This window comes from Emys orbicularis, chromosome 3 (genome assembly GCF_028017835.1).
Source record: "Emys orbicularis isolate rEmyOrb1 chromosome 3, rEmyOrb1.hap1, whole genome shotgun sequence".
Taxonomy (NCBI): domain Eukaryota; kingdom Metazoa; phylum Chordata; order Testudines; family Emydidae; genus Emys; species Emys orbicularis.
The window spans coordinates 180,447,287-180,474,443 of NC_088685.1; the positions used below are offsets into that span (position 1 = coordinate 180,447,287).

The window sequence follows — 27,157 nt, forward strand, 5'->3', positions numbered from 1 at the left end:
GAGGCATGTAGGTAAGTATAGCGGTCAGTAGGTTTCCGGAATAGGGTGGTGTTTATGTGGCCATCGTTTATTAGTACTGTAGTGTTCAGGAAGTGGATCTCTTGTGTGGACTGGTCTAGGCTGAGGTTGATGGTGGGGTGGAAATTGTTGAAATCATGATGGAATTCCTCAAGGGCTTCTTTTCCATGGGTCCAGATGATGATGATGTCATCAATGTAGCGCAAGTAGAGTAGGGGCGTTAGGGGACGAGAGCTGAGGAAGCGTTGTTCTAAGTCAGCCATAAAAATGTTGGCATACTGTGGAGGTGTACATACTGCAATGCTCCTCCCACTGATTTAACTCTCCTGTTATCCCGAAATAATAAAACCACCTCAACGAGAGGCATAGAAATTTTGCGACGAAGTTAGAGTGATGCAATGTCAGTGTAGACGCTGTATTGCTTATATTGCCCTAAGTGACATCCAGAAGGTGTCCCACAATGCCCACTGTGACTGCTCTGGTCACCAGTTTGAACTCTGCTGCCCTGCACCAGGAACACAGGCATATGACCTTCTGTCAAGGCTCCTTCCCCACTCTGAACTTTAGGGTACAGATGTGGGGGCCTGCATGAAAACTTCTAAGCTTAACTACCAGCTTAGATCTGGTCCGCTGCCACCACTCCCAATGTGCTAATTCCCTTCCCTGGGTAGCCTTGAGAGACTCTTCACCAATTCCCTGGTGAATACAGATCCAAACCCCTTGGATCTTAAAACAAGGAGAAATTAACCATCCCCCTCCTTTCTCCCACCAACTCCTGGTGGATCAAGATCCAACCCCCTTGGATCTAAAAACAAGGAAAATCAATCAAGTTCTTAAAAAGAAGGCCTTTAATTAAAGAAAAAGGTAAAAATCATCTCTGTAAAATCAGGATGGAAAATAACTTTACAGGGTAATCAAATTTAAAGAGCCCAGAGGAACCCCCTCTAGCCTTAGGTTCAAAGTTACAGCAAAGAGAGGTAAACACCCTAGTAAAAGGTACATTTACAAGTTGAGAAAACAAAGATAAAACTAACACGCCTTGCCTGGCTGTCAGGGCCGGCTCTGGCTTTTTTGCCGCCCCAGGCAAAAAAGCCTCCGGCCGCCCCGGGGCGAGGGCGGCGAGCCCCGGCGGGGGGAGGGCGGCGAGCCCCGGCTGGGGCTCGGCTCTCCCCCCGGCGGCCAGAGCGCAGGGCGGCGAGCCCCGGGGGGAGGGCGGCGAGCCCGGCTGTAGCCCCGCTCTCCCCGGCGGCCCGAGCGCCGCGCCGCCCCCCTCCAGGTGCCGCCCCAAGCACCAGCTTGGTTGCCTGGTGCCTGGAGCCGGCCCTGCTGGCTGTTTACTTACAAGTTTGAAATATGAGAGACTTGTTCAGAAAGATTTGGAGAGCCTGGATTGATGTCTGGTCCCTCTTAGTCCCAAGAGCGAACTCTCCCCAAAAACAAAGAGCACAAACAAAAACCTTCCCCCCACCAAGATTTGAAAGTATCTTGTCCCCTTATTGGTCCTTTGGGTCAGGTGTCAGCCAGGTTACCTGAGCTTCTTAACCCTTTACAGGTAAAAGGATTTTGGAGTCTCTGGCCAGGAGGGATTTTATAGTATTGTACACAGGGGGGCTGTTACCCTTCCCTTTATAGTTATGACACCTTCTCCCTTTAAAGTCCCAGGGATGTTTTAAATTCCACTTCCTGGTTGCTCAGCGTGGACAGCTCACATCAGATCTCCCCAAATGACCATGCCAGTTCCCTGCAGCAAATGCACTCCTGCCTGGAGTACACTGGCGTTGTTGAGTCTGTGGGGAGAGGAGGCTCTGCAGTTGCAGCTCCACTCCAGCCATAGGGCAGATTGCTTGTGGCATGGAGAAGGGGCCTGAAAGGGATACACAGCAGTACCATGCTAAGATCAAGGAGCTGAAGCCGGTGTACCAGGAGGCAAGGGAGGCCAATCATTGGTCTGGTGTGTCACCAAAGACATGCCAATTCTACAGGAGCTACCCGCCATGCTCGGCGGCGACCCCACCTCCACCACCAAGAGCCCCATGAATACTGTGGGGGTTGGGGGGAAAGGGTGGTTATAGGCAGGAGTGAGATATCAGCGTCTATCACCCCTGCCTCTCGAAAATGGTGCCAGTATTCAGAATAGTGTACTAGGGGCTTGTAGTGATCTTCCTCTGAAACCATCCCAACATTTGTCCCATCTTGCCCCTTCCCTCCCGGGCCGAACTCCCCATGCTCAGGGCTCTTACCAGGCTGTGTGCCTGCTGAGGGAAAGAGAGAGAGAATGGTGTATCTAACTTGGGTGAATCAAGGCTGTGAGTGCCCTCGCAATACTGCCTCTGTCTATTGTTTCTTTAGCTTCTGCAGATATGCTGTTGAAGGTCTCCTCCTTCACACCGGCCGAGCAGCTCGGTCTGATAAGGAGATGAACCGGGAGGAGTAAGTAATGTTTAGGGAGGTGCTGCAATCATCTGATGCTGCCGATAATGAGCAAAGAGCGTGGAGAGAGAAATCAATGAAAAACTGAAAATGGACAGCCAGGAGGAAACTGGGGCAGGAGCGGATGATACAGCTCCTCAAGGACCAAACTGACATGCTGAGGTCTCTGACATGCTGAGGCCTTTCATGTCCTCCCCAAACTTCCCCTGCACATGCTTCTCATATTCCCGTCCACCGCAGTACCCCATGCACTGCACCCCATGGATATGTTTCACAATGATAGCTGGACATACACCCAGCTGGGAGAGCCTCATTTCAAAAAGTGCTCTACATTGTCGTGTTCCTTATAGGAAATAATAATGTTTGTATAGTTGTTTAATAAAAAATTAGTTTTAGAAATAAAATGAATCTTTATTTGTATCCTACACACAGTGGCTGCTGCTGAAATTCATACCCAGTGGCAATCGGTACATTTGCAGACTATAATGATTGCTCACACAGCAATCATTACAAGGGTCATTCAACGATGTTAGAAAATAATGCCTGGTCCAGTGCATTACAGAAAGACACTTTACTGGGATTCATTGCCAAAATGCTCCTTCAAAGTCTTCTTGATTTCAATAGCCCCCCGTTTTGCCCCTCTAACAACCTTGGTATCTGACTGCTCAAAAGCAGCCACCAACCAATCCATCTCAACGCTCCACACCTGCGGAAGTTTTCCTCCCTTAGCTTAACAACTGTTATGCAGAGAACAGCAGGCTGCTATGACCATGGGAATATTTTCCTCACTGAGGTCTAACTTGCCAAAAAGGCAGCATCAGTGTCAGTGACCATTTAATCTGCCAAAGGCACATTCAACAGTCATTCTGCACCTGCCGAGCTTGAAGTTGAAGTGCTCCTTACTGCAGTCAAGGTTTCCGGTGTAAGGCTTCATTAGCCACGGGAACAAAGGGTAGGCTTGGTCTCCCAGGATCACAGTTGGCGTTTCCACATCCCCAGTTGGAATCTTCTCATCTGGAAAGATAGTCCATGCTTGCAGCTTTATATACTGGCTAGTGTTCCTGAAGATGCATGCATCATGGACCTTCCCTGACCACCCCGCTTTAATGTTGGTGAAATGACCCTGGTGATCCACCAGTGCTTACAGTACCTTAGAGAAGTAGCCCTTTCTGTTGATGTACTCCGTCACAAGATGTCTGGGGCCAAAATGGGGATATGCATGCCATCTATCGCCCTGCCACAGTTAAGGAATCCCATTGCCGCAAAGCCATGCACTATTTCCTGCACATTGCCCAGAGTCACAGTCCTTCGTAGAAGGATGCAATTAATGGCTCTGCACACTTGCATCACCGCAACCCCTGCAGTGGACTTCCCAACTGCAAACTGATTCACAACTGATTGGTAGAAGCCTGGAGTTGCCAGCTTTCACACAGTGATTGCCACTCATTTCTCCACTGTGAAGGCAGCTCTCCTTTTCCTTTTGGTGTCCTTGAGCCGCAGGGCAGGAGTGAGCACTGCACACAATTCTGGGAAGGTGGCTTTGTGCATCCGAAACTTCTGTAGCCAGTGCTTGTTTCGGCAGCTGCTCCATGAATGCCAACAGCAATCTTGAATTGTTTCTTTCCATGGCATGCAGCAGGGCGGACATCACAATGTCATTATAAGATTCACAGCTCATGAAATACTGCAGGATCAGCCACATTGTATTCATAACACTCCTCACAAAACTGGAGAGCAGTGCAGGATCCACGCTTTCAGACAGAGATGGTGGGTGTGCAGTTTACAGGGTCTGTTGAAAAGCAGTGCAAAATGAAGTCACAAGGAGCATTGTGTGGACTTGCAAAAGTGGTTTAATTACAGCGATGGATGATCGTTGATGTAACTTAAGTCGAGTTAATTTTGTAGTGTAGACAAAGCATTAATTAGATTTCGTTCAGGAACGAGTAACAATTAAGCTGTATGTTAGGGGCAACAAAGGGGGAAATTAACCTGGTGTAGCTTGTGGGTGTTCACTACATCTGACAGCCCCAAACACATTAAAAATGATAAAACACCCAGGTTCAGCCAATCATATCACTCGATTGTCACATTTCCTGGTTCAAGAAAGTCAGTTGTGTGATGCAATGGAAAATAAAATGGCAGTTCCATTTCTGACAGCAGTGGAAGTTGTCTCTCTCTTTCTCATTTCTTGGGTTTTGTAGTATGGCAGATACATTTCAAACCGATTTACTATGTTTATTTTTATTCCAAGCCTTTACTCCTCCATGGACCACCTGTCAGGGCCGGCTCTAACTTTTTTGCCGCCCCAAGCAGCAAAAAAAAGCGCCGCCCCGCCGTAACACCCCCCCCCCCACCGAGTGCCGCGCCGCCGAACCCCCCCCCGCCGAGCGCCGCGCCGCCGAACAGCCCCCGCTGCGCTGCTGACCCCCCCCCCCCCCGCGGAGCACAGCCGAACAGCCCCCGCCCCCCTGCCGAACACCCCCCGCGCCGCGCTGCTGAACCCCCCCGCGCGGAGCGCCGCCGAACATCCCCCGCCGAGCGGAGCACCGCTGAACACCCCCCATCGAGCGCCGCCGAACAGCCGAACACCCCTTGCCCCCTGCTGAGCGCCGCGCTGCCGAACACCCCCGCCCCCCGTGGAGTGCCGCGCCGCCGAAACCCCCGCCGAGCGCCATGCCGCCGAACACCTCCGCCCCCCGCCGAGCGCTGCACTACTGAAGCCCCCCACGTGAGCACCGCCAAACACCCCCCGCTGAGCGACGCGCCGCCGAACACCCCCCGCCCCCCGCGGAGCACCGTGCCGCCAAACACCCTCCACCGAGCGCTGCGCCGCCGGAACCCCCCGCCGCGCGCCGCGCCGCCCTCCGCCACCCCAAGATTGGCCGCCCCTTACCAGGTGCCGCCCCAAGCACGTGCTTGGTTGCCTGGTGCCTGGAGCCGGCCCTGCCACCTGTGATCCAACCTGGTCTCTCACATACTTATAATATTTAAAGTAATTTCTGTTAAATTTGCCCACTGATGCTATAAATACGCTCTCCATTCTGTTTTCCTGACTGCTTAGTTCAGGCTAAAACATGACCATTTGAGAGACAGAAGATATCTTAATGATTTTATACTTCCCTTTATTTAAAAAGATAAGTGCAATTTGTGTTAGTATTGTTGGGTACTTTCTGATTTCATCAGAGCAAATGGGGTGAAGACTGACTTTTCAATAAAAGAGATTAGTGAAGCACTAGAATTCAGAAATGGGGGGGGGGTCCTTCCATTTGATGAAAAGAATCTTCAGATTTTTCTTTTTGATTTTGAATCCTTTGAACACTATTTCTTGGATTGTTGAAAAGAACAAAATACAGGATATTAACAGTGTTTTATTTTAGGCTCACATTTCTTGAGGAAAGGCCTTTTTATTACCACTTTTATCCCCAATTCTCAAAGCAAATGACATATATCTTGGCATTTGGCCTCTGGTATTTTGTTAAAAGGTAATGTTTATTAAAGAAACCAACCAGTTAAGCTTATTCTTTTCTGTCTTTGGAGGAAAAAGTCAGACAGACTCTTATGCATTCCATTTTTAACAGCTTCTTAAAAGTTGCTTGCATGACATTAACTCATATCTGGACAGCTTCTGCTGATAGTCTCTTCCAACTCTGGGTAGTAATTATGCCCTTTAAAGGGATTATTTGCTCCATTATTAATAAGAAAACTTGATTTTTTTCTGGCTTCCAAAGCAACCTCTTCATAGAAATGCTAGTGCAAAATTAATCAGAGCATGAGTACAGTGATTTCTCATTCAGTTAGTCATGTTGGAAGGCTCCTACTACAATGTTACGGTATTCATTTTCAAACTATAAATGTGAGAACTTCTCCGTTGAACTCTTTTCTTTTTTTTTTTTTTCTAAAGGCAGTGTTAGCAACTTTTTCTGAGAACTGTTAACAACTTCGCAGGTAATTCACACATATGGGAGCTGAGTGTGAAAGCTCATCACACCCCTCAGAAAAATAACTCTTGGAAATTTTGCCATATGCCCTAGTTTTCCTGAGATTTTTCAAGGGTATTTTTTTAAAGCCTTCAGTTACTAACCGCCACCAGCCTTGCCAGTTCTCCACTCTGCACAGACTTTCCAAACATAAGACTTCTCATCAGTGACAGACAAATGCTGCTGCTTCCTGTAGTGGTATTTCAGCTTAGCAGGGGAACAGGCAGACTAGCAATAGCAAGACTTCTTTAAGTATATGAGAGAAGATACCAAATATGTCTTCTAGAAGCTCACTGGCTCACTGCCTTTGTTGATGGTGGGCAGGCTTCCTACATGCTTATCAGCAACTGCACAGGGGCATGTTGGGATGAATACATTATGGTGTTAAAAGAATTAATATGTATGAAGGTGCTTGGAAAACAAAAAGATCAGATGGTGGTAGTGGCTTGATTTCATACTTGAATATTGCTATCCCTAATTTAAATAGTCTGGGCCAAATTCTGCTTGCTCTTACACATGTGTAACCACGCTGTCTTGAATGTGCTGTGTAGATATAACCAAGGATATATTTTGGACCAATATAACTATTCCATCTGATTATCTCTTATTAATTAAAGCAGCCAAAGCCAGTGCAGTTCATCGGTTTTATTTTTCGGCAATGGCAAGCACTTGGATAATGGTTATGATGATGGCACTCGATGTGAAATATGCACTGAGCTTTTTGTGTTCTTTTAACACAGAACTGTTCTCTCACTCTCACACAGTTAAATTCAGGGTCATAGTCTTCTGTTGATTCATTTGTGGTATGTCCAATGATGTCAGTGCAGGTTTTGTATGGGAAAAGTGGAGCCAAATACTCCTAATTTGTTACTGAGAAATACAGTTACTTTAAAGGCTTGAAACAATGGATGCATCATTTAGAAAAACAAACAAAAAGCAACAAGCTGAAACTTTCAAAGTTGCCTAGGGGGTTTGAAAGCTGAACTCCCATGGATTCCAATGGGAAATGTGCATCTAAATCTCTTATGTGGCTTTAAAAATCTCATCCATGGTGTTTTATGATAAGAACACCAAACACTTCAGTATCACTAGTGTAAGAGAAAGTACTTTGGACCATTACTATAGAACATTGACTCGCTGTTTATTAAGTGATGGCTAAACAAAATTATAGAATAAAAAAACATGAAAAAGCTACCTTTTACTATTGTAACCAGATTAATTTAAGAAAACAAATGAAATAACCCCCCCACCCAAATACTGCTTCTTTGAGGGATGCCAAGAATTGTGTTGTCTGTCTATTCATTCTGTTCCTTCCCACCCCCTGTATTTTTTGGTACACCTCCAAAATAATTTGGGTGGGGAGTTGTTTAGATCTTGAAATACTTTTTGATTAGATTCTTTGTACTGGGGGATGAGGAAAGGGGTAGGAAAAGATTTCCCCCCCCCCCCCAACTCTGTTTTCTATTTCAACTACAACCGCAGTGTAAGTTCCACAGCCCAGCATTTAACAAATATTTTCCTTGGAAAGTTTACTGTTTGAAGAAATGTTAGAAGTAGATTTTCTCCCACACACATTGATTGATTCTTTCATAGAGTTTTCACATATTTGGTGAAAGTTAACCTTCAGCGCATACTGTGGTCTTTGGCTCTTAGGACTGAACAATTTCAGGTCTTAAAAAAGTAACAGATTGAGATAGGATTTCACTATTGTGATTAGTAGGTATTTGTTTTCTGTCTCATGCTAGAGTGCCATCCAGTGGTGACAGACAAAATTTATGTTGCTGAAAGTGTGTGTTGGGGGGGGGGGGGGGAACTTGGTTTGCTTGAAATAGCACTATAGAATTGTCTCCTCTGTTAAGCACATTTTATGTCTGTGAGATTCTTACCTGTTCCTTTGCTTAAGCATGGTTCACATTAGCACTAGCTATTAGAATATCTGGAAAAACTAATTTCTGGATCCTCAGCTGGTGTACATTGGAATAGCTCCTTTGAAGTCAGCTGTACTAAATCCATTTACACCAGCTGAAGATCTGCCCTAAGTGTTTGAGAAAATATTAATGGACCAAACACTAGCAGTCTACTTAAAGTCTTAGCCTATCTGCTTCCTCCATGAGTCAATTATTTTCCTACAGAAATACAAGCCAGGGCTCAAATTCACTCTTTCCAGATTCCTATGGAAAAGTTTGTCCCTCTGGTGCTTTTCCGTTGGCATTACCAACAATTGAGATGACAGAAAACCTCATGGGTAGGGAGCACTCACTTTCCCTCAGATCAGATAAATGTACAGTACATTCAATTTAAACCAGACGCTGAGTGTCTATATAATCCCAAACCTAAACTGGATTCCCAGGCTAAAATCCATTTTCTACATGCACTGTGCTATTGGGCAGGTCATGTGGAAAATAAAATTGTCCTGGATGTTTTCCAGTCCCTGGTCCTTTCACTTGCCTTTGTCCACTCCTTCTTTCCTGAACTCCTATTCCTTCTCTGATCTCATTTTTTTCTCTCTCTTCTATAAGGATGAGAAAGTATTAATGGAGCAATCTACTTAAAGTCTTCGCATATCTGCTTCATCCATGGGTTAATTATTCTCTTACAGAAATATGTCAGGGCGCTTTTCCCCCCCAAATACTCTCTACTCCTTTTATTCTCAATTCCTACAGTAAGGTTCTTCATCCTCCAACATCCACTCCTCACACTTGCCAGCTGCTTCCATCAATGAGTTTTTCATGCATTCTTGAATATTGTATCAACTTTAACAGAACTACGAAATTCAAAATGCGGCTCTATCAACACATCTGCTGCCTCCTCAAAGGTCATTTTCCAGCTCTCTCCCTCAGTGAGTTTACATTCATTAGAGACATAAACTGCCATCAGTCACACAAAATGGCCTAGATCCAACTAGCCTGCTTCAAGAAGTTCCTACGTATAAACAGTCTACCCTGAAATTCTGTCTGTCAGTTGACAGATACTGTTAGGTGCTCAGGTAAACTTCAGAAAGTATTATTTGTATAGCATGTATAGCACATAAATGACTTTTTTTTTTTAAAGCCCTTCCAAAGGCAGGAGTACAGAGAGAATCCCCAGCGTGAACTTTGGGAGAAGGAAGTCTGGAAAATCAAGAAAGGAGTAGAATTTTGGAATGGTCCAAGATTCTGCAACCTGTTTGCAAAGGGGTTTAAAGAGTTCTATCCTGTCAATCTATCTTCTAGTCATTGTAAGGCCTGGTCTACACTTGGGAGAGGTTGGAGGGGGGGATCGATCCAAGTTACGCAACTTCAGCTACTTGAATAACGTAGCTGAAATCGATGTACTTAGACCTACTCACCGCGGTGTCTTCACTGCGGTGAGTCGACTGCTGCCGCTCCCCCGTCGACTCCGCCTGCGCCTCTCGCGGCGGTGGAGTACAGGAGTCGACAGGAGAGCGCTGGGGGGTCGATTTATTGCGTCTAGACTGGATGCGATTAATCAACCCCTGCTGGATTGATCGCTGCCCGCCGATCTGGCGGGTAATGTAGACATACCCTTAGATGTACTGTAGTGCCAACCCCAATCTTTCAAAAGTCATGTTGGTCCACCAAAATCATGAAGTTATTAATAAAAACAGTAATGTGGGGTTTCTTATTTATTTGCCTTTTGGTTTCTTATGCTTCAGGGTGTACTCACGCTTTTCTCTGCAACCATGAGGGCTAGAAACTTGATTGTTTATGTGAGAACCGCAGCTTTCATTTAATAATAGAGTTAGGGCACTAAGCAAAGCGCCAGATGTTGCAAGACTTGCGATAAAATTGTGAGAGTTGGCAACATTGTATGCACCTTTTTGCCTGTGTTTCAAAGATCTAGGCCAATGACCCTAAAGAAACAAAACAGAAAAAAATGTAATGGCACACTCAAAAACTAGCAGCTAGATTAGAAACTGGAATGGAAGAGAGAACTGACATCACATTCATGATAGGACTTGATATCACATCTACAGAAGGATGGGGAACGGACTGTGCAGGCTGATCTTACTGTGGGGTTTTTTTGTTTTGTTTTTTTAATCCTTGCACTATGCCTAGATGCTAAGGTGATAAGTGCTATATATAAAAATGCTTTGAGATTGAAGAGAGAGATAGAACATTTCCTTATTTGGACTCTGCATTGGTATTTCTTAATTTTGACCTATTTTGAGGGGCAAGGAGACCTTCGTTTAAAGCCTGCTCCTTAACCTATTCCAACTGTAATGACAGTCTGCCAACACATCATCATTCTGTATTGTCCTGTCCTGTACCACGTTGTGCCCATAGAATGTAAGTCCTTCAGGGAACGGAACATATTGTTTGTTTTAGCACAGTTTTCTGCTGTACAATGCAAGTGTATCTTGGCCCTGATTCAGTAAGCTGTTTAATCATGTGCTTACCTTTAAGTATTTGAGCAGTCCATTTATTCATTGGGACGACTCACATTCTTAATCACATGCTTAAGTGCTTTGCTAAACTGGAGCCTTAGAGCACTAAGCTAATAATAAATAATAATTTGTACTTTTACTGCTACCTGATTTACATGTACATTTACCTCTATCATTGTTCTCTAAGTGCTTTTATTAATAAATTGTATATTTAAATGCTGAGAGAGATAAATAAGCAATGGATTGTACTTTACTAGGACCACTTGCATTAGTCAGGAGTCTAGGATTTGTTGAGGGAGTTTACCTGAGTAGGTTAAATTTCCTTTGTGGTTTGGAAAAAGGTGGAGGGAATGAATTTTTTTGCTGATTGTTTCAAAGTCTAATGTTGTTTTAAATGGTTCTACACCCAAATGCACTGGACAGATAATTAACCATTAGTAGAGGATGAGTGGTTAGGATGATGGGATTGTTCAAGGAGTAAAATGTCATTCATTGAGTAAGGATGGCAGAATCAGACCCTTAGTAAATAGATTATGTTTTTTTTTAAAAGGAAATTAAAGACATTTAATAATTGATTAAAATTAATATTGAGTTATGCAGTAATGTATTGAAAACAAAAATAGCTACAATAAGCATTTGTTTGTTAGATGTAGCAATCTCTGTGGAGATATCACAAAATAATCCCAGAAGGATTATGAATAACAATACTGGCATATTTTTTAAATTATGTTTTATTATTTTTTTAAGAACAGTAAACTTGCACAAAAGAGAAAAGGCATTTGCTTTCTAAACATTTACTAAATATGTACAGTGACTTCTCCCCCTCCCCTCAAAAAAAAATCTTTAAAGAAGAAAATATACATTGTCCTAAAGAATCTGTAATGGCAATGTCAGATTGGGATTAAGAGTATAAATGTGTTTATACAATTGTACTATATTGCTTGTCAATCCAGAGTGCTTCCAAAAATGATTGAGAAGGTATAAGATCCGTACTTGAGCATACATTTGATATAATTTCATTTGTAAATATGTTTATTATAGTATATATGCCACATTTTTATAAGGTTTTTATTTTACTTATTTGGGTTTGAATATTGTTTTAAATGTAGTATATGTTTAAAGTATTTTATGTGATACCTAAAATATATTGCTTCTATCAGACATCTCTGTTCTCAGGTATCTTATTGAGCTATTGCATCCGTGTCATTTTAAACCAAGAGTATAATAAATCTTTTATTTACAAAATAATTTGACAGTTTGGTCAGGTTCTCCTTCTCTGGAGAACTCTAGGTTTTAGACTGGCATCAGAGGACAATGCACTTCTTTTTACTTTGAAATAAAGTAATTTGGTGCCATGATTATTAATAATTATTAGTCTATTTCAGGTGCAGTAAATATTCTTTATTGCTTTGGGATCTGTTTTCCAGCACTTGGTAGTTTTGGATTGTTGATGGGGTTGTAAATTACCTGTCTCCTAAAGTCATCATACAGCAAGACAGCACAAGATAGTGTACATTCAGGGTCAGATAGAATAGGTTTGAGGAATATTGAAGCTAGTGAGCAAATTAGAAGCTGTTGTGGAGATAAACTTCTTATTTATTTTTAATACTAAACCCCATCACTCAGGGAGAAATACTGTTCTGCTTACTTGCATGAGCAGTCCCAATGACATGGTTATCCATGTGAGTATGAAGGTGAGCGGGATTTGACTCTTATTTCTCAAAAGCCCAAATTCCAAACTTTGGACCTGGAAAATATTTTAATTTTGGTTAAAATTTCAATATAAGAATAGCTGAAATTGTAAGAAAACATCTGTCTGATATATGAAAGGTGCCATTATGACTTTACTGTATTACCCTTGGGCTTGTCAAGAGAAATTTGGGGTCCTGTACATCATGTTTGCTGGAGCCACCCATTTCATCTCCACTTCACCCCAGTTGCAGACATTTTGGGGTGCCCCTGGGATCAGGGACCTGGTACAATGTTCCTCTTTTTCTCCACTCTTTCATCAGTAAATATTACCCTTTAAATCCTCTCTGCTGACCTCATTGTGAGTTCTTGGTGCAGAGAATGCAGGATCGGGCGCTTTTAATTTACTAAGACTACTACTTGCATCAAAAGATCAATGATAAGAATATTAATAACTCTAATTACAGTGATAAAATGGAGCATGTTATGCAATGTGGTTTTAGGTTCTGAGTTATTACGGGCTGCAGTCTGATACTCTTTTGGCACTGACTAGTCCTATAAGGGAATAGGAATCTAGCCCAGTATTTATCACTTGAAGCAACAAACCTCAGGTCCCTGCAGAAGGACAAATAGGCTATTTCTGATTTGTCTATTAATCATCCTGTTTTAAAATGTTGTTTATGATCAATTAGGTAAATGTATCTTGATTCAAATTAATACATTTGTCTCTTTACTATTTATAACTGGAATCTCTCTGAAAGTCCATTGGGCATCTACAGTAAATATTAAAGTATTTTAATTACATCTGGTTTCATTATTAAAGTAGATGCTATGATAACCCATGGAACTGGAAAATCAGAGCTCTTAGGAAGCAGAGGTGAAAATAATGAATACTTCGTGTGGCAGAGGGCAGGTTCTAGGACTCTGCACTGAGGTGCAAAGCTCTTCTTCTGAGTCAGCCTGGCTACAAGGCCAGGTAGGGCCATATTAGCTCCATCCCAGGGCTATAAAAGGGCTTGAAAGTCCATCTGATGATGAGGGTATTAAGGACACACTGAGTAGCATGCTACTTCTTAAGTAGACCCATTCAGTTCAGTAGAGTAAGGTGCCACTCATCATGAGTAAGAGTACTGGAATCTTGCTCATTGCTTGGTCTGTATGAAGAACACACAAATTCCACACAGACTTTTCTCTCATTTCAAGTGCACATTTGTGATACAATGACATTTTGTCTGCAGTGATTTATTTGATGTCACTGAACCTTTAGTGATAATGTAGAGAGATTGAAATGATTACAGTGTATTATTGATGATGAGGGTATTAAGGACAGGGACAGAGAGGTTCTTCAGGGAAGAACTGTAGGAACAGACCTAGGAATGGAGGGTGAGATTCTGTGCCACGCCTCAGAGGGTCTGTCTGCTCTGCAACTGGGAGCGAGCTTCCCAGACTGGGTAGACGGGCATGAGGTACCATGCTAATAATAACAGTGTGGATGTTGCATGCAGCTCAGGCTGCGACTCAGGCTCAAGTCTAAGTGGTTGGGTGGGCTTGAGAGCTCAAACTGCAGCCTCCATGTTATTTTTAGCCTGCTAGCTCAAGCCCATATGCAATTTCTAGGAAACTCTATGCTGCACATAAGAGGAAATATAAGTTTGTAAAACTAAACCCATATCTGAGTACAAGGATTCCAACCATGCAAGGCTTCCATCAGCAATGCCATGTTGCAGCCCTGGCATCAAACAGCAAACTGTACCTGAGCTTTCCCTTATCCATCAACAGCTTGCACTTAAAATACTGTCAGATATCTGCTTTAATTGTTATTCAGAGGGAACCATGCCTCCTTCTGAATCACTGACCCCACTTTCCACAACCCTTGCTGGGAAAGGGGTTTGTTTCCTTTCTAAGTACTTACAGCCATGCTCTGCTTAGGCCCTGATCCTGTAATATGATGCTCAGAGAAGGACATACATGCATATGCTTTCAGCAGCATTGAATTCAATGGGCTGTGCACTGGCTCAAGGATCCACCTGCATGCATCTCTTTGTAGGGTTGAGGCTTTAGTTTGTGAGACCAGATGAGGGCTCAGTCAGTGTAGTATGGTTACAGATATGAAGAACTGCATCTTTCCACTATGCCGCCAAAAGCTTTGCATTACTTTTCCTCCCTTGGAAACCTATTGGACCAAAATGTGACATTTACACACACTGAGTAGCATGCTACTTCTTAAGTAGACCCATTCAGTTCAGTAGAGTAAGGTGCCACTCATCATGAGTAAGAGTACTGGAATCTTGCTCATTGCTTGGTCTGTATGAAGAACACACAAATTCCACACAGACTTTTCTCTCATTTCAAGTGCACATTTGTGATACAATGACATTTTGTCTGCAGTGATTTATTTGATGTCACTGAACCTTTAGTGATAATGTAGAGAGATTGAAATGATTACAGTGTATTATTGATTTTTCTTCTCCCCGCTTCTGTGAAATTGACTCTTTTCATACTGAAAATACTTATTCTAAACTTCTGTCTTGAGAAAAAGGTCTTGAAAGCTGAAATATTATCTAAAAACCCTGAGATATTAAATGGATTTTTCAGAGAGTCTGTTGTTTAACTGTAAATTTCCTAAGGCATTTCTAGCAACAGAACTCTTTTGCAACAATGGAATCTTTGTGATAGTTCTATGACAAAGTCTTTATTAAAGAGACATCATTAACTTCAAAATCACACTTATGCCTGGAAATGTTTTACCTACTATTGCTATAAGTAATGCCTACAATTATTATAACTGGACGAGATTAGAGAAAAAGTGTTTCTTTTTTTTTTTTTTTTGGTATTTTGGTTTCTCTGTGGATTTGACAATTTTTTGCATATATTCATTTTTAATGTGTCTGCTCTAGTGTCAAGTATTTAGCCAGTTTTCCCTGTTGCTTGTGTGAACTTTCACAAAAATTGGCCGGGGGCTCCAGGACAGGGGTAGTACCTGAAACTACTTTTAACTTTACTTTTTTGTTTGAATTTACTAGATTTCTAGTCATCTGTTCCTTTAAATTGTTAAGCTGTGCTTTAAATATTAGCCTTCATTAAAAAATTGTCTTCTGCTCACCTCCTGAGGCATAAATGTAACTCCCTGGTATTGTTAATGGGAGTTGTGTACATGGATTGATGGAAGATATAAGGGCCCATCATGGAGTCCTATATGAGGAAATTCTCCCATTTATATCACGGGGAAGTTTGCCTAAGTAATGATGGAATATTGTCCCCAGGGCCAGTGTGCAACAAAAGAGCCACCCCACAGCCACTACCAAAGTAGCTGTGCAGTTGCTACATCCCACTTCTGTGGGCGTGGAGTTTTGACTATTGGCTTCAAGTTATTGCCTTGTACAAGAGTGAGGTTGGAAAATTTTGTCACCAGGTCAGTCGCCTATTCTTGCAAAAATTGTCAAGGCACGGGCAGTTCAATATCCATGTGCAGCACACAGGATTTCCCTTTTAATGGGCTCATCTGTAAACTATAGGTAATGCCATGTGGCTTAGTTTGGAAGGATAGGGCTGCATTATTATCAGTTACTTGTTCAGCACCTTAAAGGTGCTAATAAAGACATTGTCAATAAATAATGTAATTTGGGTATGGAAATAAGGTTTGGATCAGACATTAATAATGGCACAGTAGGAGGCAGTGGAGATATTTTATATATAATAAAACAAAACCTGGAACAAAAAAAGCCACATGCCTCTCACTGCCCTGGTCACTTTGGGTTAGATCATGGCCTGGCTTGCATAGCCATGCAAGAGAGCAAAGGAAAGTAATACAAGGTACCTGTTATTCCCTTGCACTAGCCACCTGGATCACAGATATGCGCGTAGAGAGGAGAGAAGCCCATTTCTCCTCCCGCACAGGTGGGTGTGAATGAATGGAGTGTTTTTTGTAAACACTTCAGAGCATGGACTGTGATTTACTCTGGTCCCAATAAAGGAAAGCATTTAAGCGCATGTTTAGATGTATCTCGTTTAAGTCAGAACTCAAGCAAGTACTTAAAGCACCTAGCACATTTTGGGCCCTACACAATCTGAAGTGAAAGTTATTTTTGGAGATTCAGAAAGCATTTACTTACCATATATACTTGACTATTTTTGATAAAAAAGTGACACATCAAAGAGCGGGGGTTGGCTTATAACGGGTCTACACCAAAATTTGATGATTGTAAACTCTATGGAATCATTGAATTGAATATCTAATACACTGTCGTTTTGTTTACCTGGAGCGTCTCGCTGGGAACGGCGAACCGCGGCCACAGGGAGCTCAGGGGCTCCATGCCTGCAGATGCTCCAAGTAAACAAAACGTCCTGACCCGCCACTGGCTTACCCTGACGTCCGGGAGCCAAAGTTTGCCAACCCCTGAAATATAGGGTTGGCTTATGAAAGGGTCATACAGTTTTTGCTATTTTTACCTAACCATTTTGGGGGGTCGGCTTATAAACGAACAGGCTAATGAACGAGTATATATGGTAATTAATGGTGGATATTATGTGTCAAGACACTTACTTGTTTTGAAAAAATTTCTATCCTATAATGATAATTCTTCCATTTTATTTTTTACTGTTCGACATCCTTAGATTTTCTTTGGTGACAGTGCACAGGGCCGGCTCTGGCTTTTTTGCCGCCCCAGGCAAAAAAGCCTCCCGCCGCCCTGCCCTCCCCCCCCCCGGCGGGGAGCGCGGCAGGGGAGGGCGCCAAGCCCGGCCACGGCGGAGTGCCGGGAGGAGGGTGGCGAGCCCGCCGCGGCTCCGCTCTCCCCGGCGGCCAGAGCGCCGGGGGGAGGGCGGCGAGCCTGGCCGGGGCTCCGCTCTCCCCGGCGGCCAGAGCGCCGCGGGGAGGGCGGCAAGCCCAGTCGCGGCCCCGCTCTCGGGCCGGAGCGCCGCGCCGCCCCCCTACAGGTGCCGCCCCAAGCACATGCATGGTGGGCTGGTGCCTGAAGCCGGCCCTGACAGTGCACATCTAGTTAAGGACCTGATAATTCTTCCATTCAAGTACATGGAAAAAGTGCCTTTTTACTTTCCATGGGTGAGCAGGTTCAAGATCTAGGAAACCTAAATCACTGTCTTCATCATTTATTAAAGAAATTAAGTCTAGAAATATTGTATTTCTAATAAAATATTAATTCTTTATATGACCTTGGTGTACCACCTAATTAATTTTTTCTATGGATCAGTGAAAACCTGCAGCTTTATAACATTTTACCTCTTTCCTTATTGTTTATAATTTTCCCTCTGTCAAGATTTATGAAATTAACTTCTTGCTTAAGTTAATTTACCCCAAGAATGCTTAACAATGAAAAAAGTACCTGGAATGTATGCACAATTTCTTTTAGAAAATAGCACCTTTAAGGGCAAAATTCTTTTACTGTTTCTATGTGGCTGGTCACAGTACTAATATTTCTGTTCTTTCTCGTGGCGCTCTGTGCCTGTAAAGACATTAGGCTATTGGAGCTCCAGAGAAATTCCCAGAGCATAATTTTAGCATATGATAATCTTCTGGTTACACTCAATCCTGTGATTTAAGGAATCCAAGATACTGTTCCTGGCTCTGACACAGATTTGCAGTGTGATTTTGGGCATGCCACTCCACCTGTCGCTTCAATTTCCTTCCTCATCTGTAAAAGGATAACAATATATCTACCTAAGCAAGGTGTTGTAAGGTTCGTTTCATTAATGTTTGTAAAGTGCTTTGATATTCTGAAACTGAGGGTGCTACATTAGTGCAAATTATTATTAGATTAATAAATGCTTATTGATCAAAATCTGCAGTATTTAAATATCCCAAGGCAACAATTTGCTTGTTTTCTGAGGCTGGAAGAATGCCTCACTATGATAAAATGCAATGAACACCCTTTCTATTAAAATGCCAGTTATAAATACAGTAGACTAAAAAGGGTTAATAAATGATTAATAGTTATTTTAATAAATGCTTATTCAATTGTTAGAGTACAGCAGATCAATAGTTTGCTTACCGCCATAGCCTATATCCATATATGCATCAGCTGATGTGTGTATAACTATCTATATCATACTGCTCATGTTTGTATTATATTTAAAACATTTTTATACATCCTTTATAAATGGATCCTTAATATGAAGTGTGACCAATGTAACAATGGGGATCAGTGTAGTTTTTGCTTTAACAGTGTAGTCACAGTTTAAAGGAAACTTGTCTGTGAATGTTTTGCAGGACCCAGTCACCAGCAATGTAGTCTGGGTGCAGGGAAGAAATCAGTGGGCTCTCTTTGAGAACTCAGCATTTGGATACAGAGTGGTGGTACTAAAAAACTTGCCAGTTTTACCTGACACACCTTGGTATCTTCAGTATTCTCTCCTACTCCTTTGTATTTACCATATAGGAAGTGCCTTCAATACTTGCAGTAATGAAGATCGATGATGGCAATGTCACATTTTGCTACCTAACATGAGTACCATCTGTTGCAGTCAGTGGTCTTACACTGCATGCTGCCCCATTTCAGTTTACATTAAAAATTAATCATTTCATTATAAAATGAAACCTAATGTATGTTAATTTTTGTCATTTAACAAGCAGGATTCCTATTCTGTATCTCAGCCCTCTTTAAAGACTACCTAGTAATTATTTTTTTTAAGTCCCAAAAAGTGTCTATAACAATTGGTGTCTAGGACCATCTAACATAATACAAAGAACATAAATAGACTCGCCCCACACACATAACAAACAATCACTCTCATCTGGAAGAAACCTGGAAAAATACATTGCTTTGCACCATTCCCTGAAGTTCAGTAGGATTCCAGGTCTTTCAGAGCCATGGTTGGGAGCGAATTCAGAAGTAAAAGGTCAGGCAGTGATATCCCCTTGTCTCCAGCACTTGTCAGTCAAATCTAGGTATTGCTAGTGAGAGACGTCCAGCTTGTTACAACTTTATTGATGGTACATTTGGTCTCTCAGCTAGCATGGACTCAAACCAGGACATCACCATTAGAACTCTTTTCCCTCTGGAAATCTGGAATGAAGCCATCTGATCTTTCTCGGGCAAATAAACAAAAACTCATTAAAAACCTTATATATAGTATTATAGTGAAGTTATAGTTTGAGGCTTTTTAATGTAAGTTAATACTAAATGAAAGCCTGGAGGCTAAAATTGAAAGTCAGTTCTTGTGCCTACAGTGCAGGACTAGAAGTCTGGACACCTGAATTCTTTCTCTTTATGGATCTGCCATAGGGTTTCTTGGACTTTGGACAAGTCACTTAGGCCAAAATGTTCAAATTGTCCATTAATTTTGAGTGCTTCAATTATTGGGTGCCCAGCTTCAGATAACATGGGTCTGATTTTTGAGAATACTGAGTTCTCATTGGCTTCAGTTGGAATCTCAGTAGGTGCTCAGCACCTTTGAAAAACAGTCCCTGGGTGTCTCAAGTTGAACATCTAAAAGTTGAGGCACCCCAACTTAATGCACACTTGTGAACATTTTGGTTTTAACTTCTTTTACAGACTCCCTTTCCATAATGTTATATAATGTGCACTACATTTTCTGGATTTTTGGACAGTGTTAAACACAGACAACTCGTTACGGTCCCAGTCTTTCAAAGACATAGCACACACTTAAGGTTTTGGTTTGCTGAGGCGCACACACAGTCTAAATGCGATATGCTGTATTAGAGGGACAGGTGGTTGAGATAATATTTCTGTTGATAAGAGAGACAAGTTTGTCTCTCTAATATCCTGGGACTAACACAGCTACAACACTGCATGCAACATATGCTGCAGAGACATCTCCTCCCCAAGATTTGTTAAATTATCATACACATTTCTGGTGCCTTCTCTTGAAAATAATACCATGAAGGATTATGCCCCCTCCAAAAAAAAAAAAAAAAAAGGCAAAGAGGACAACCAAAAAAATAATGGGTCTTTAGAATTTCTTAGGAAAGCTTAAGAGAACTGAATTTATTTTGCCTAAAAGAAACTGCTTTTAATGAGGGAATGATTATTGTGTATGAATATCTAAGTAAAATAACATAAGGGAGGGGAAAGAACTATTTACTTTGGACACTGTAACCATTTGCTTAATAAAATAGTTCTGGCAAACTCATCTAATCTTAACTTGAACTCCTCTACTAGGTATGGAAATAAATGAATGGGGCTGGACTAGGTACTGTATCTCAGAGGTTTCTTCTGGACCTATCATCTACCATTCTAGGATTTTGTTTCTATAAATCTTATTTTAAAAAGTTTCCTCTGATAGTTTGAGAACCAATCTCCAGAATATTATTTTAGGGATCTAGTAATTTCCCAAGACTTTTTTTTAAATTCATTGAATTGAAATGGGCAAATATTATATATACTAAACTGTATGACTAGCACAACTGCTACTTCCAAATTACTGCTCATGGGGTGGTGTGTCTATAAAACACTTTCATATTTATATTCTTGTGGCGTGTATGAAATCATTGTGGAAATAGCCACATCGTTATCTGCCCTTATAATAAACTACAGCTGCATTATGTCTTCATTTCACATGTAAAGCTAATACTTTCCAAAGGAAATCTTGAGAGCATTGTCTGGTTGTGCCATACATACAAGGCTCTTTCTGATACTCTCCGAGCATTTTCTGGTCATCTCTGAACCACCAGCAGATAAAAGTAGGGGGGCTTTATGGTTTTTGTTTTTTCTAAGTAAACATTTGGGATAGCCAAATGGACAGCATTAGTGAAGATGTTCACTGGTGTATGGCTAGAGCATGTGTCTTGTTTTATTTAAACTGAAGAGGGGAATTTATTGTTCATGGGAATGAGGGGCACACAAAGCTGGGCATGAGCCAACAGGTGCCACAGGTTCCTTCCAAACAAAGCTCTGTCCACAAACCTGCTTGTCCAGTCCTGAGCCACCTAATAAAGCTACTACATTAATCTGTGGCAGTTGTCCAAAACATCATGTTACAATAGTGACACAGCAGTGTTGTGGGTGAGTACTGTAGAATACTATAGTTTTGGTGGTACTATTATTTTTAATAGAGTTCTTTTGAGAAGTAGCTATTTGTCCAGTGAGATGACATGGTGTGTGCCAGGGTGGACAACTGTTCACTCGTGACTAGGATGTGACCGACTGACTACTGAATTCAGTTTTCACTTGTGACTTGATCAGAACTGTAATCTTGATCTGTGGTGACAAAAGGCTAGTACCTCACCCATTGCATGACAGAAGTGAATATTACCAGAAAACCCCAAACAAATCCCCACAATCTAATGTTAGCATTGCTAAAGTATGTGCTTTCTTTTACAAGAGAAACAGTTTTGTTATTTTCATTATTTTTTACTATTTCTGACCATCCTGTGGCTATCATAAGTGAAACATGTGATTCTAATAAAGAAGACTCTTTATGTAAGAGGCCTGAAAGCACGACTTCTTAGACTACAGTTTTAAACAATTTTTGACTTAAAAATATTATTCTGGTATTTGTTAGTGACTAAAATGTAAAAACTCTAGGTGACATTATACCTTGTAAAGTGATTGTAGCCTTAACCACAAGAAGATCTTAAATTGAAGACACCAAGGGGCAGAGGAGTCAAGACTGTACTATAGATCAAATGCTGCATCATGAATGAACTATATACAATCAGAACATCTAGTTTCTTATTTGCAAGTAGATATTTTTTTAGTGCACTGTATGTAAGAGCAGTATGATTGTTCAGAGCTCCAGTATGAATCTAGAGAAAAGCCTGTTGAGAGTCTTTGGGTTAAGTTTAGAGGTGAGAGCAACAAGGGTGATGATGTGATGGGCATCTGCTATAGACCACCAGACCAGGAGGATGAAGTAAACGAGGCTTCATGGGGGACTTGAATCACCCTAACATCTGCTGGCAGAGCAATACAACAGTGCACAGACAATGTAGGAAGTTTTTGGAGAGTGTTGGGGACAATTTCCTGGTGCAAGTGCTGGACGAACCAACTAGGGGCTGTGCTCCTCTTGACCTGCTGTTCACAAACAGGGAAGAATTGGTAGGGGGAGTAGAAGTGGGTGGCAACCTGGGCAGCAGTGACCATGAGATGGTCGAGTTCAGATCCTGAGAAAAGGAAGAAAGGAGATCAGCAGACTACGGACCCTGGACTTCAGAAAGGGAACTGATGGGCAGGACTGGGGATTACAGTGGACAAGAAGGTGGATATGAGTCAACAGTGTGCCCTTGTTGCCAAGAACGCTAACGGCATATTGGGCTGCATTAGTAGGAGCATCACCAGCAGATTGAGGGAAGTGATTATTCCCCTCTATTCAGCACTGGTGAGGCCACATCTGGAGTACTGCGTCCAGTTTTGGGCCGCCCACTACAGAAAGGATGTGGACAAATTGGAGAGAGTCCAGTGGAGGGCAACGAAAATGATTAGGGGCTGGGGCACATGACTTATGAGGAAAGGGAGAGGGAACTGGGCTTATTTAATCTGCAGAAGAGAAGAGTGAGGGGGGATTTGATAGCAGCCTTCAACTACCTGAAGGGAGGTTCCAAAGAGGATGGAGCTCGGCTGTTCTCAGTGGTGGCAGATGACAGAACAAGGAGCAATGGTCTCAAGGTGCAGTGTGGGAGGTCTAGGTTGGATATTAGGAAAAACTATTTCACTAGGAGGGTGGTGAAGCACTGGAATGGGTTATCTAGGGAGGTAGTGGAATCTCCATCCTTAGAGGTTTTTAAGGCCCGGCTTGACAAACCCCTGGCTGGGATGATTTAGTTGGGGTTGGTCCTGCTTTGAGCAGGGAGTTGGACTAGATGACCTCCTTAGGTCTCTTCCAACCCTAATTTTCTATGATTCTAAGTAAGTAGTTTTCACATTTACAACTTTTAGTAGTAATGACGACGTCTGAGCAATTGGTTAAAAAATGAAGTCTAAAACGGACCACATTTGTTCTCTAATTTTTTTTCATTCCTTTTGTACAATTGTTTTCATAACAGCCTGGAGCAGAACCCATATTTAAAAAAAAAGTGCACAGAAATATATGATGGACCAAAGTACGTGTCCTTCTTCAGCATAATATTAAAAGACATAGTGCTGAAACTGAAGGAAAGTCAAGTATCAAGTACTTTTCACTTGAAATATTGTTTGACACTAGACTATGACTCTGTAGTCTGATTCATACACATTCCTCTAATGCTGACTGCTCATGGCAACTAACAATCAAGTCTGGGTCATCAGGGCTCAGTTTGGGCTAGATCCACAAAGGGACTTAAGTGTTGCAGTGCTCAGTGTTGTGACAACTAACTTTTAGGTGCCCTGTTTTCCGGTGGAATCCTAAGCTCCAAGTTAGGTGCTCAGGCAGAGGCGATGCGTAGGTGGGGCAGGCGGGTCATGTGCCCCCCCAGATTTCTGCCTTCCATTTAGTAACAGCTTCTATTCAGAGGTTTTCAAACTGTGAGACACGGAGGAAAGTTTGGCGGGGAGGTGAGTGACAACTCCAGGTGCCTCGGGCCTCAACGTCGAGCCCTGCTCGTCAGCTTATCCCAAGTCTGGCAACCTCCGAGAGCTGGGCTCTCTCCTTGTTCTTAGTGGCAAATGCTGTCATTTGCTATGCGGAGCCCCCCACCAGCTGCTCCAGCCTCTGCCTGCCTTGCCTCGCAGGGAGAGGGGAAGCACCTGCTGGCAGGGGCCGGCAGCACATGCGCGGAAAGGTCACCCAGAGGCATGTGGTGGGCTTTTGCAACGTCAGCGCTCTCCTAAATTCGGTCATAATTTCTCTGTTTGATGCAGCATGCGGTTGGCACTGGGGCAGGGTTTGGGATGCGGCATGTGAGCCGCTGTGGGGCGAGCGGGGAGCGGAGACATCAGGGGGAGAAGAGGTGGGGGAGAGAGTGCGGGGCCTCGCTGGGTGCTAGAGAGTAAGGGGGAGGCTAGGGCAAATGGGTGGGAATGCGCCTGCCCCACCCTTAGAGTCAACATATGGGGTGGTCACATGCCCCCCCACCCCCACTATCACCAGTTACTTGTCACCTCTGTGCTCTGGCTCCCTATGCAATGGATGGGGAGAGTTAGGCACCTAAGAATGAGATTCATAGAAGCCAGCAAACTAAGGGGGGAGCTGCCTAAGCTTGTGAGGAGTGAAATGCAGAAGAGGGGGATTGGGGTCTGCTTAAAGCTATTTAGGCGCTTAACTCTGGGCTGGGGAGGGAAGCACCTCTCTTTGCTTGGGACTGACAGCAGTGAACCCTCTCCTGGACTTAGGGGCCTAAGTCAGGTCATCCCTTTATCATAAAAAAAAATAGACCCACACTCCTTATTATAGCCAATGGCTCAGGGTATTCACTTGAGGTATGGCAGACTTGTTTTCAAATCTTTGCTCTGCCTGATTGGGTGCAGAGACTTGAAGTTGGGCCTTCCATATCCCAGGTGAATACCTTGACCATCAGGTGACTGAGACCCCCCCACCCCATAATACCCAATTTCTCCTGTTGACACTGTTTCACTTTATGTAAATACATATTCATTCGACCAGGGATTTGAACCTGACTCTTACATGTCCTGGGGGGTGCCCTAACCAGTGGTCTGTAGAGTCTGTCTCGCTCTGACCCAATGAGTATTTAATTTATTTATGCAAAGTTTCAGCAGGAGAGATTGAGAGAGCCCCTCCCCAGTATACACAATGGCCTACCGATTAGGGCACTTTCCCTGGAGGTGGGAGTCCTCCTGGGTTCAAGACCGGGTTCCAAACCAGGCAGTGTGGGGATTCAAACCTGGCTCTTGGACATCCCGGTTGGGTGCCTTAATCTTTGGGCTATTGGGTAATCAGGATGCACCTGCTAGCCACAAAAATTCTGGGCCTGCTCACCCTTGGCTGTCTTTTGTGTGGGTTAGGAGTGCTCAGAGAATATCTACTGGATCGGGCCCCACAGGCAAGATAGGCAGGGGAATGCCTAGTTTGGGAATCCAGCAGGGGCTTAGGCATGAGCTAGGATGTCGAGTGGCTGGGTGGTGTCAGGACTTTAGTTGGTTTTGTGCATGCCCACTGGTGGAAGTTTAGGTGCCTAGGGAATTTAGGCACCTTCAGAATTAGACAGCAGCTGAGCAGGGGTTGAGGATCTTAGACCCCTAACATGGCAGTAAAGCACCTAAATCCCTTTTTGGATATACCCTCTTGTGTCTATCTGGGCATCTGAAAGAACTTAGTGGTAACCAGTTTTGTAGAATGTGGAAGTGCCATTGGTTAAATTTAGCTAAAGGCTTTTTTTAGATCTAAGTTTAGTAGAGAAGGCCCTCTTGAGAATTCATCACCATTGAAAGAAGAAGTAAAAGTGGTTTATGTTGTGTGTGGAAACAAAGGTATTGTCTTGCAGATACCAAGGTGAGGAGTGCTTTAAAAGTACCTTATTTAGAGCCAATGAGTATAGACAGAAAGAGATTGCTAATCCTTGGGCTCTCTGCTGAGTGTGTCAATAGGGGTGCTAATTAGCATGGATTGAAGGAGTGGTTTGGGGGGACATGGATATTTATCTGCTGGGAACAGAAATAGTTTTTCTACTGTTACTTGAAGTTTCTCTTTGCTGATCTGCCAGTCTTCTACCTTCAACAGGAATGATGGGGGTGGATCAAGTAATGGTCAGAAACCCTGCGAATTCCACAGCAAAACTCTGCCTAAAGTGTGGCGCAGTAGGTGCACTTCTGAATGCTGGGCTTGATTGTTGTGAGGAAAGATATAAATGCGCACATATCCATTCAAATTAATGTGATATGATTTATTTAACTCACCTGCTGTATCCTAATCTTTACAATAAATAACGGGACATCACAACACAGGTATTCTTTGCTGCTAATTCATCCAGAACAATTGCCTGACAGATACGGAAACTTCTGGAGGAGACACAGGGCTATGTTTTCAAAACAGTGTATAGAAGGATTATTTATTTGTTCCTGGGAATTGTGCATAAACCTCCAATCCAACTCTGAAAAACACCCCCTGGTGTCCTGGAGGGTCTTTCTAAGCATTTTGAGTCTGAAGCAATAATTTAAACTTTCATCTCCCCCATCCGCGAAAGCTCCCACTTGCTTGCAATTGTACAAACACCAGTTAATGAGACTACCTCCCTTTCCTCAAATATATAGACAACTAATAAGAATAATATTATTGTTAGAGGAGAGCTAGAACCACAAAGTTTAGGTCCTAATCGGAACTTCCACAAAGTTTTCCAGGTGTTTGGATATGGAGTTTTTGTCCTGCCTGTTTCAGAGAAAAAGACCAGCTGGGACAATTTTGTTCTGCATTTAAACTCTCCCAAAGTTTGGGGTATTCAGCAGCGCTCTCTGTTCTTTCTGAAGGCAGTGGGAGTTGAGATCTCTGAGGACTTTGGAGAATTGCAATGTTTATTGTTTAAGTAGTTGCAGTGTGCTTGGAGCTATACAAAATTCAGAAGATTTCAACCCAGCCCAATGGAGTTTACAGTGAAAGGGTTAGACTATAAGAGGTGCTTAGAACCTCAGCTCCCACTGACGTCAGTAAGAGGCGTATCCCATTAACATTAGGCCCTAAATGAGAAAAATAAACATAACTCTGCTTTGCCTGTGGTAGAGCCTGTACCAAGTTTTGTGGAAGCGAGTTTCATTGCACTGCTAGATACACGGGGCTTTTTTAAGACTTAGATTTTGATTTTTCCCTTGCATGT

At 42.8% G+C, this 27,157-nt stretch overlaps 1 protein-coding gene across 1 annotated transcript in view; it reads left to right on the top strand.

The window, feature by feature from the left end:
- Positions 1-27,157, top strand: part of PRKCE (protein kinase C epsilon) — a 477,162-nt gene that overhangs the window by 280,450 nt on the left and 169,555 nt on the right. The window lies entirely within an intron of this gene.